This window comes from Sinocyclocheilus rhinocerous, unplaced genomic scaffold, assembly GCF_001515625.1.
Source record: "Sinocyclocheilus rhinocerous isolate Xijiao unplaced genomic scaffold, SAMN03320098_v1.1 scaffold444, whole genome shotgun sequence".
Classification (NCBI taxonomy): domain Eukaryota; kingdom Metazoa; phylum Chordata; class Actinopteri; order Cypriniformes; family Cyprinidae; genus Sinocyclocheilus; species Sinocyclocheilus rhinocerous.
The window spans coordinates 2,230,925-2,239,630 of record NW_015645540.1 but is presented as its reverse complement, the minus strand read 5'-3'; positions in this window follow the sequence as shown (position 1 = coordinate 2,239,630).

Genomic DNA, 8,706 nt, shown 5'->3' with positions numbered 1-8,706 from the left:
GACACCAGATGACACACACGATCTATGTGTTGTTTGTTTGGGCGAAGAGCACGCACGCGATGTCCTCGAGGGGGCAATCTGCGTGCACTGTGAGTTTTTTCCAATGAAAAAGCTCCGTTCTCGTTTGTCTCTTTTTTCGAGTAAAGAGGGGCAGCCATCTGCTTCCCGCGGTTCAGGACCCGCCGCTGCGGAGGCACGGAGGAGAATGAGCTCGTGGGGATCGCAGGTGGACCTGGCCGATGAGTTTAAAGAGGGGCTTTCCCTCTCACGCTCGTCGGCTGTGGACGAGAATGAGCTGCTGGAGGATGATGTTATTTCTTTAACGTCTTCTGATCCAGGGGCCAGTGCTCTGCTGGGTTCAGCCCAGTTTTCAATGTATGCTTCAGACACGGGTCACGACGAGGCGTTCCCCATTGCGACCCCTAGAGGACGCAGTGTCTCGTTCCCTACTCAGGGAACCATGTTACATAAGTAACCTGAGACGTTTTTGTATGACATGTCTCATTTGTATCACTGGGCAGTCGAATGAAACCGATCATCAGAGGTGTCTTCATAACTATATGATCATGCACCTTTGCGCAACAAATAATGCGGATCTCTGTTGTGATACTGTCTGTACCAGTAAAGCCAAACATAATCACTCTTTGCACTATATGAGCAGCTCAGCTTGACAGTTTGTGTTTCTTTAGAGGTTTTTTCTGTCCCTTTATCTGGCTCAATGTTGTCTTCAGCCACCAAACCTGTCAACAAATAAGCACAAATAAACTGATTTCTGATTGTAAAAGCAAAGTTTACAAAATAAACGGAAACACATTTCACAGCACTTACCAAAAAAAGCAAAAAACATGAAAACATACTGTGATCATTTAAATGCACTGTTTAATTTGAAAAATATACCTGTTCCCACAATAAGAATCAGTATAAAGCATCTGTCCATGTTCAATCAGATCAGCTCAGTTCTCTGTTGAGGCTCTCAGTGCTCTGAGCTGTAAGTCACAAACACACACAAGAACTTTCTGCTTTATAAAGGCATGGCTTACTTTATGTATGTGCATTATTCACTCAGTCTAATTTCCTTTCATTTCTCATGAACATGGAAATATTAACTGATGGAAATTAGAAGAATATCGACTTTCTAATTATAGTCTAGCTATGTTTGTATATAACCATAATTTGGAACAAGAGATTGTATGCACTATATATTACACATGAGAATAATGTGAGATATTTTAACATTTGTTACATTTGACTGTTTTTTTAATATTATTATTATTATTATTTCACCATGTTCTAAATTGATTTTTCAACTATGATTGTAAGACAGTTCTGTAGGATTTTAACATACTTCATCTTAATATTGCCAAAGATTCACTCACTTTAAAATGTTACATTTTGTTTGTGTTTAGTTTTTTCATATACTAGTTAAATGATTTTAGATTTTGGTAGCTGCCAGTGATTTATTTTCATTGGTTCTATTAGTTTTCTGACATACATAATACTGTACACAGTATAAAACAGTTACAGCTTCTTTCTCTCTGTCTTCATCTCTGTCTCTGTGTTTCTCTCTTGTCACTCATTGTAGCAGGTTTTTGTAGAGGGCTGATGTGTTTCCTGTCACTGTGGGCCTCAGAGCACAGTAGTACAGAGCAGAGTCTGATACAGCAGCAGAGGAGATCTTCAGATCCACATGGTTTTGTTCCCTTTTTTCAACTTTAACAGAGAATCTTGGATCTATCTCAGACACAGCAGCTTCTTTTGCACTACCGTAGGTGAGTACAAGAAATTCAGGTTTTGATCTTTCATACTGACGGTACCAGTGGAGATAATCTGAAGCTCCAGGTGAATGACTACAGATTAATATAATATTTGAACTCTCCTCATAAACAACAGTTGTTTTGTTTTGTTTGATAACATTTCCAAAGACAGCAGCTGAAAAAGAAAACATTTGTAAGAGTACATTTGTAGTACAAGTTTTTAGTGAGATTTTAAATGAAACTCATTATTGTTTAAAAAAAATGTATACTTAACCAAATAAATACACACCTGCTAAGGCACAGAACAGAATAACTGAATGAAGATCCATTGTACAAGTGTTCACTCCTTAGAAGAGTCAGACTGAATCATTTCTAACACAGTCTCTGTCAAACATAATTAGATCATGTCAGATCTGTGAACACTGAGTCCCTCCTCTCTGAGCCACATTATACCTAGTGACTGATGGCTGAAGGTCTGGAATACATGGCAGCTTTCATTGGCCAAAGCCGCCCATGAGGCCGTTTGATCGACATGTCAAACAACAAATCACAGTTCGTTTCATTTTAGCGTCACATTTCGGGGCGTGGAAATGTCGCCACAATAACAGACCGGTGTGTAAAACTCTCGGATGTATTTTAAATATTCTGTGCCGTGAACTTTAAATATTTCACATACTTTTGAAAATCCAGCATTTAGTTGATCCTAATAAGCGCTCGTCATCACAGTTGTAAACAGGACGGCTTTCTTCTTTCGTGAGGGGGTTTGGCGTCACTGCATCTTTGTTTCCAGGCGGAACGTTACAGAACGTGACACACACGTCTCCCGGAAATCCTGTATAATTCAACCAATCCGATGACGACTTCGAAACTCCTTAAGTGTTTCCACTTTTGTGTGTCATATGCATCAGATGTTTAGCCAACGTTCCGTGGGCGTGACGTCTGAGGCTGAGACTACATTATACCTATAAAGTTCAATTCTGTTGTTCATTACTGCAGTTCCTAGTGAATCTCTGAGAACACTGCCACCTTGTGGCATAATTATTATACCTATATGTGTTACACTTGGTAATGCATTAAAACGTAAACTATTGGCTACTTTTGTATGGTTGTATGGTTTTGTATGTTGAATTTTAATGTTACATAGATAAAAAATATTTTCAGTTTTGCACCTGGATTTATTATTATTTATTTTTTTCAGATGATTTACCTACTCTGCATATTAATTATTTATAATTCTGCTCTGCATAATAATACAGTTGCTCTCTCAGTCTTTGTCTCTGCATCTTTCCTTTTTTTCCACTAGATAAGATAAGGAAAGATTTTAGTACGGTGTTACTGAGTTTCCTGTGACTGTGGTCCTCAGGGCACAGTAGTAGAGAGCAGAGTCTGATACAGCAGCAGGGAAGATCACCAGATCCAAACGTTTGATTTGATTTTTAGCTTCAGAATATAGACGTAGCTCAGGCTCAGATTTACTTGAATATTCAGTGACAAGAAGTAAAAATTCTGGTTTTGCTCGAGGATACTGGCGATACCACTGGAGAGTAACACTAGTGCTGCTAGTGAGACTGTAGTTACAGGACAGAGTCACATTTTCGCCCTCAGAACCATGTTTTTCTGGAAACCATTGTTGTATTGTGTCACCAAAAGAATTTCCTGTGAAAAAGAAAAATACCCTAATTAATTAAACAATAAAACATATTTATACACTGTATATGCAAAGCTAATTGGATTTTATTTTAAGGATTTTTTTCATAATAAGCATATTGATTGAAAGAATATCTCTTACCCATGCAAAATTGGATTATTATAAAGGTGAAGAGAAACATGATGTCCTTACAGAGGTAGTGATGGCAACAATATCTGAATAACTGTAACTGTTTCACTCTGTCTCACACTCTCAACAGTGTGAATAAGCTCCACCCACTGGAGTGTGTTTATTATAGTGAAAAACATGCTCATGTCAAAAACTGCACATTTCAGAGCTCTTAGTTCTTGTCAGGATGTTTATGTAGCAGGCAATATTAGTCTGAAGTTTACCAGCACACAAATGTTTGCAGATGTTACACACATACAGCAGGAACTTAAATGAGTAGTTTCCACCAACATCATAGATTATGCCACACAGTGGCCAACTTCTGAAATTACAAAGTTTTAATTAAATTACTAAAGCTGCAAGCAGCGATTACCAGGGTTCAAGTGCTTTAAGGCATTTAAGTACATGAAAAACACAATACATATTATTTAGCAAGCCTGTAGCCACCTAAATCAGAGTTTTAAAAAAAGTTCACCTAGTTTCGTGAAGTTTTGAGGTTTCGTTTAGGCTTTATAGGCTTTTGGGTATATTTGGACAGGCCCTTTTCTAAACGACCCCATTATAGCTACTCGGAGGGTAAAGTTAAAAATTTTTTTTTTTAATTATTAACCTAGAGCAGGGGTGCCCAACCCTGGTCCTGGAATATCTACCTTCCTGCAGAGTTCAGTTCCAACCCTGATCAAACACTCCTGTCTGTAATTATCAAGTGCTCTTTCAGATCCTAATTAGTTGGTTCAGGTGTGTTTGATCAGGGTTGGAGCTAAACTCTGCAGGAAGGTAGATCTCCAGGAACAGGGTTGGGCACCCCTGACCTAGAGAGTCATGAGAATTGAACTGCAGTGGAGTTTTTTTAGATTGAATGAAAAACCTAGGACTAGTTCGCCAAAGTAGGTTTTTTACATAATCTCAATTATTTAACAAATGATTTGTTTGACAGCAGTGGTCCTAGAGGCAGAGTTGTTAGGAATGGGAAGGTCTATCCTACAATACGACTATTGTGTGTCTGTGTGAAGAACCGCGCAAAATACAATGGTTTACAACCTTTTAAAATGCAATATCGCCCCCAGGTGGCCGATTTCTTTCAGATTTCTCACAGACCTTTAGGACCATCAGTCAAACAGGCCCACTGAGTTTTGTTCCGATCGACCTCTGTTAACCTTGTCTAATAGGTGCTCAAACTTCATTGGCCAATGGCGGCCATGTTTTTTTAGATACACAAATGTTCTTATAGACGCTCGTGGCATATTGGACCAAGACAGTGCATACCAATTTTCATGTTGATTGGATTGTTTTTTTAATTTGACCAAAGATTGAGCTCTTACACAAGTGTAGCGAGTGTGGTGAAGATATCTCATTCTGTTCAAGAGTTACAGCCGTTTTAGTGAAAGTGGCCCCGTGCTTTTCGAACATTTTGCGACGGTGAGCCGAAATCTCAACTTTTTTTGATAATTATTAACATTAACTCTCCACGGAATATTTCTGCACTGGTTTGGTTCAAGCAAAAAACCTTGGACTAGTATTAAAAAAATCCCAAATACCAGAAAATTCATAAGACACTTGAGCCTGCGACCAACGTTTTAGGAGTTATGAGCGATTTTGTACTTTTGATTGCTGTAGCGCCCCTGTCAGGCCGATTGGGGCGAGCCTTGGTGACACTGGTGTAAGTACTACCGTCCTTCCAAGTTTCAAGTCTCTACGACTTACGGTTTGGTCTGCACGATCAGTTTTATGTGGAGATTGCTGATCCTTGGCCATTCTAACAATAACAATAGGGTTTCAGCGCTACGCGCTTGAACCCCTAATAAATTGTTCTTCTCAGAGACAAAAGCTGAAATAATTTTAAAAGTCCCTATCTGAATTTTAACTTAGTTTTTTTCTGTACTATCATGAAAACAAATGTTTTTAAATGTTGTCATTCTTTATGATCTTGTCTTTGTGCACAGGGTTGTTGTCATGCTGAATTAGTAAAGAACTTCCCAAACTGCTGCAGCAAGGCTAAAAAGTACACAGTTCCAGAGAATGTTATTGTATGTCAGAATTTATAAAGACACATTGGGTAAAAGTATCTGCTAAATGAATAAATGTAAAATTACTGGAATAGCAAAGCCTGTGACTTTAAAGGGATTTTCACATTAAGCCATTTATAATGTATGTGGCTTTAGTTTTTCGAGGACTAGATTTGAGTATGACAATACTCAGTGTGTCAGTGAGAGAACAAGCTCCAAAGTCACTGGCAAAGCCATAAAAACAAACCTACAAGACTGAGTGATAATTTCAAATAGGCTGGATGCTGTTGGAGAGTCAACAGAGCAATGAACTCAACAGGAATGGTGCTGAAAGACACAAGTACAAAAAATCTTAATATTAAAACAGAGTGATATCTCAGCACCCATTAAACAAATCATCCTCCCTCTACTTGCTCCCTGTTTTTACTACATGGCAAGCAATTAAGATGTTATATTAAGAATGTATTTGTGCATAAAAGGACACATTGTCAATACTTCTTGGAAATTTTTTAGCAGGCCTGATTCAACCACACACAGGTGTGACCACATATTTTATTACATTCAGGGCTGGATAGATTGTGGTTTTGTTTGTGGATTTCACTAGATATTTTCAAAGTGAAAAGAGCTTCAGGTTTTTGTACGACATTCTTCATGTTTTGTATCACTGGGCTCCAACTCTTAGAGCACAATAATAGAGAGCTGAATCTGACAGACGGACATCAGTAATAGTGAGTTCAGTGGAGGTGTGTAATGCAGTCAGCTGAAACCGATGATCAGAGGTGTGTTCATAATCACTTGCTGACCGTGCATTTTTGAGTAATAAATACTCAGGTTCTCTGTTGGGATACTGTTTGTACCAGTAAAGCCGAACATATTGACTATTTGTACTATATGAGCAGCTCAGCTTGACAGTTTCTCTTTCTTCAGTGTTTTTTTCTGTCCCTTTATCTGGCTCAATGTTGTCTCCAGCCACCAAACCTGTCAACAATAAGAACATATGAACTGATTTTTGATTTGTGAAAGTTTATAAAATAATATTGCTAACACATTTTGCAGCATATTTTACAAAAATACAAATGACTAAAATAATACCAATAATACCTGTTCCCACAATGAGAATCAGTATGAAGCATCTGTCCATGTTCAATCAGATCAGCTCAGTTCTCTGTTGAGGCTCTCAGTGCTCTGAGCTGTAAGTCACTGCAGATCAGTCATTAACACACACAGGAACTTCCTTCTCTCTGAACTTCCTGCTGCTGTTTATGATTATATTTGAATAACTACACACTTTTATTAGAGAATTTTATAAAAAGGTTTACTTGAGGTTATACAGCAAAAGCAATATGAGATGGTTGTTAATTAAACTGTCTTGATGGAGTTCAGCTTTCTCACTGTGTGCAAAACATGAAAGAGATAATAGTGGGGCAAAAAGTGTATGCGATGGAGTATTTCTACAAAAAACACAAAAAAAAATCAGTAAGTGCCAGTATAAAGCCAACTATCGGTCAGTCAAATACTGTACTCTTTACATCGGCATTTACACCCAAGTTTTTTATTTATGAAGCTTATAGTGGTTTGAATATTTGATGCCTGTGTTTCTCACTTTGACAGTTTCCTATTTATCATGAGCATGGAAATATTAACTAATGAAAATAGGAAGAATATGTAACTTTTATTTATAGGGTTATGTGTCTATTATGCATATTTTCAATATAATTTGGGTTTGAACACTGCCATCCTGTGGCATACATGAACCTGCTCTGTTTATTGCACATGAAAATGATTTAAGATGTTTTATTGTTTCTTACAATTGACGGTTTCCTGAATTAGTGCTATTAAAGGGCAGGTTCATGATGATTTAATGTAACTAATTTAATGTAATCTAAATCTTTCACATTACCACACAAATTCACACATTATAATTAAAAGAAAATAAATCTATGTCTACCTTTTGATTTTGGTACTACCTGTGATTTTTTTTACTGGATACTGTTATTGTCATTTGCAGCTTATTTCTCATTATCTTCATCTCTGTCTGTTGGTTTCTCTCTTGTCTGTTATTATAACAGGTTTTTGTAGGAGATCTTCAGATCCACATGGATTGTTTCCCTTTTTTCAACATTAACAGTGATTCTTGGATCTTCAACAGACCACTGAGCTTCTTTTGCACTGCTGTAGGTGAGTACAAGAAATTCAGGTTTTGATCTTCCAGAATGACGGTACCAGTGGAGATAATCTGTAGCTCCAGAGTAAGAAAAACTACAGGATAATGTAATATCTGAACCCTCCTCATTAACAACATCTGTTTGGTCTGGTTTGATGTCATTTCCAAGGACAGCAGCTGAAAATGAAAAAGTCTCTTTGTATTTTTTTTGTGAAATGTTTTAGTAAAATTGTTAACAAAAAAAAAAAAAAAATCAATAATAATGCAAATGAATACGCTACCTACTGAGACACAGAACAGAATAATTGAAAGAAGATTCATTGTACAAGTGTTCACTCTGAGAAGAGTCAGACTGAATCATTTCAACCTCAGTTTCTGTTAGACACGATTAGATCACTGAATCCCTTCTCTCTGAGCCACATTATACCTGAATTGTAGACATTGAGAAGAGAAGATCTAATCACATGAACGACTGTAACAACTATATATTTAAAAAATTTAAATATATTTAAAATATTATTGTCCTTATGAGATGAACATGATGCTTAAGCAAAAAAAAAAAAATTAGTTATAATGATTTATCACTATTTGATTAGGTGTGACAGATTAAATAAAAATTATTTTGTCAGTAATGAATGCTATTTTAAATAGGGAAGTGTTTTTAGTCAGATTTTAAAGGGGTCATATGACGTTGCTAAAAAGAACATTATTTTGTGTATTTGGTGTAATGCAATGTGTTTATGCGGTTTAAGGCTCAAAAAACACATTATTTTCCACATAATGTACATTATTGTTGCTCCTCTATGCCCTGTCTTTCTGAAACGCGTCAATTTTTACAAAGCTCATCGGTCTGAAAAAGCGAGGTGTGCTGTGATTGGCCAGCTATCCAGAGCGTTGTGATTGGCCGAATGCCTCAAGCGTGTGACGGAAATGTTACGCCCCTTAACATACTGTGATGCCATCTCC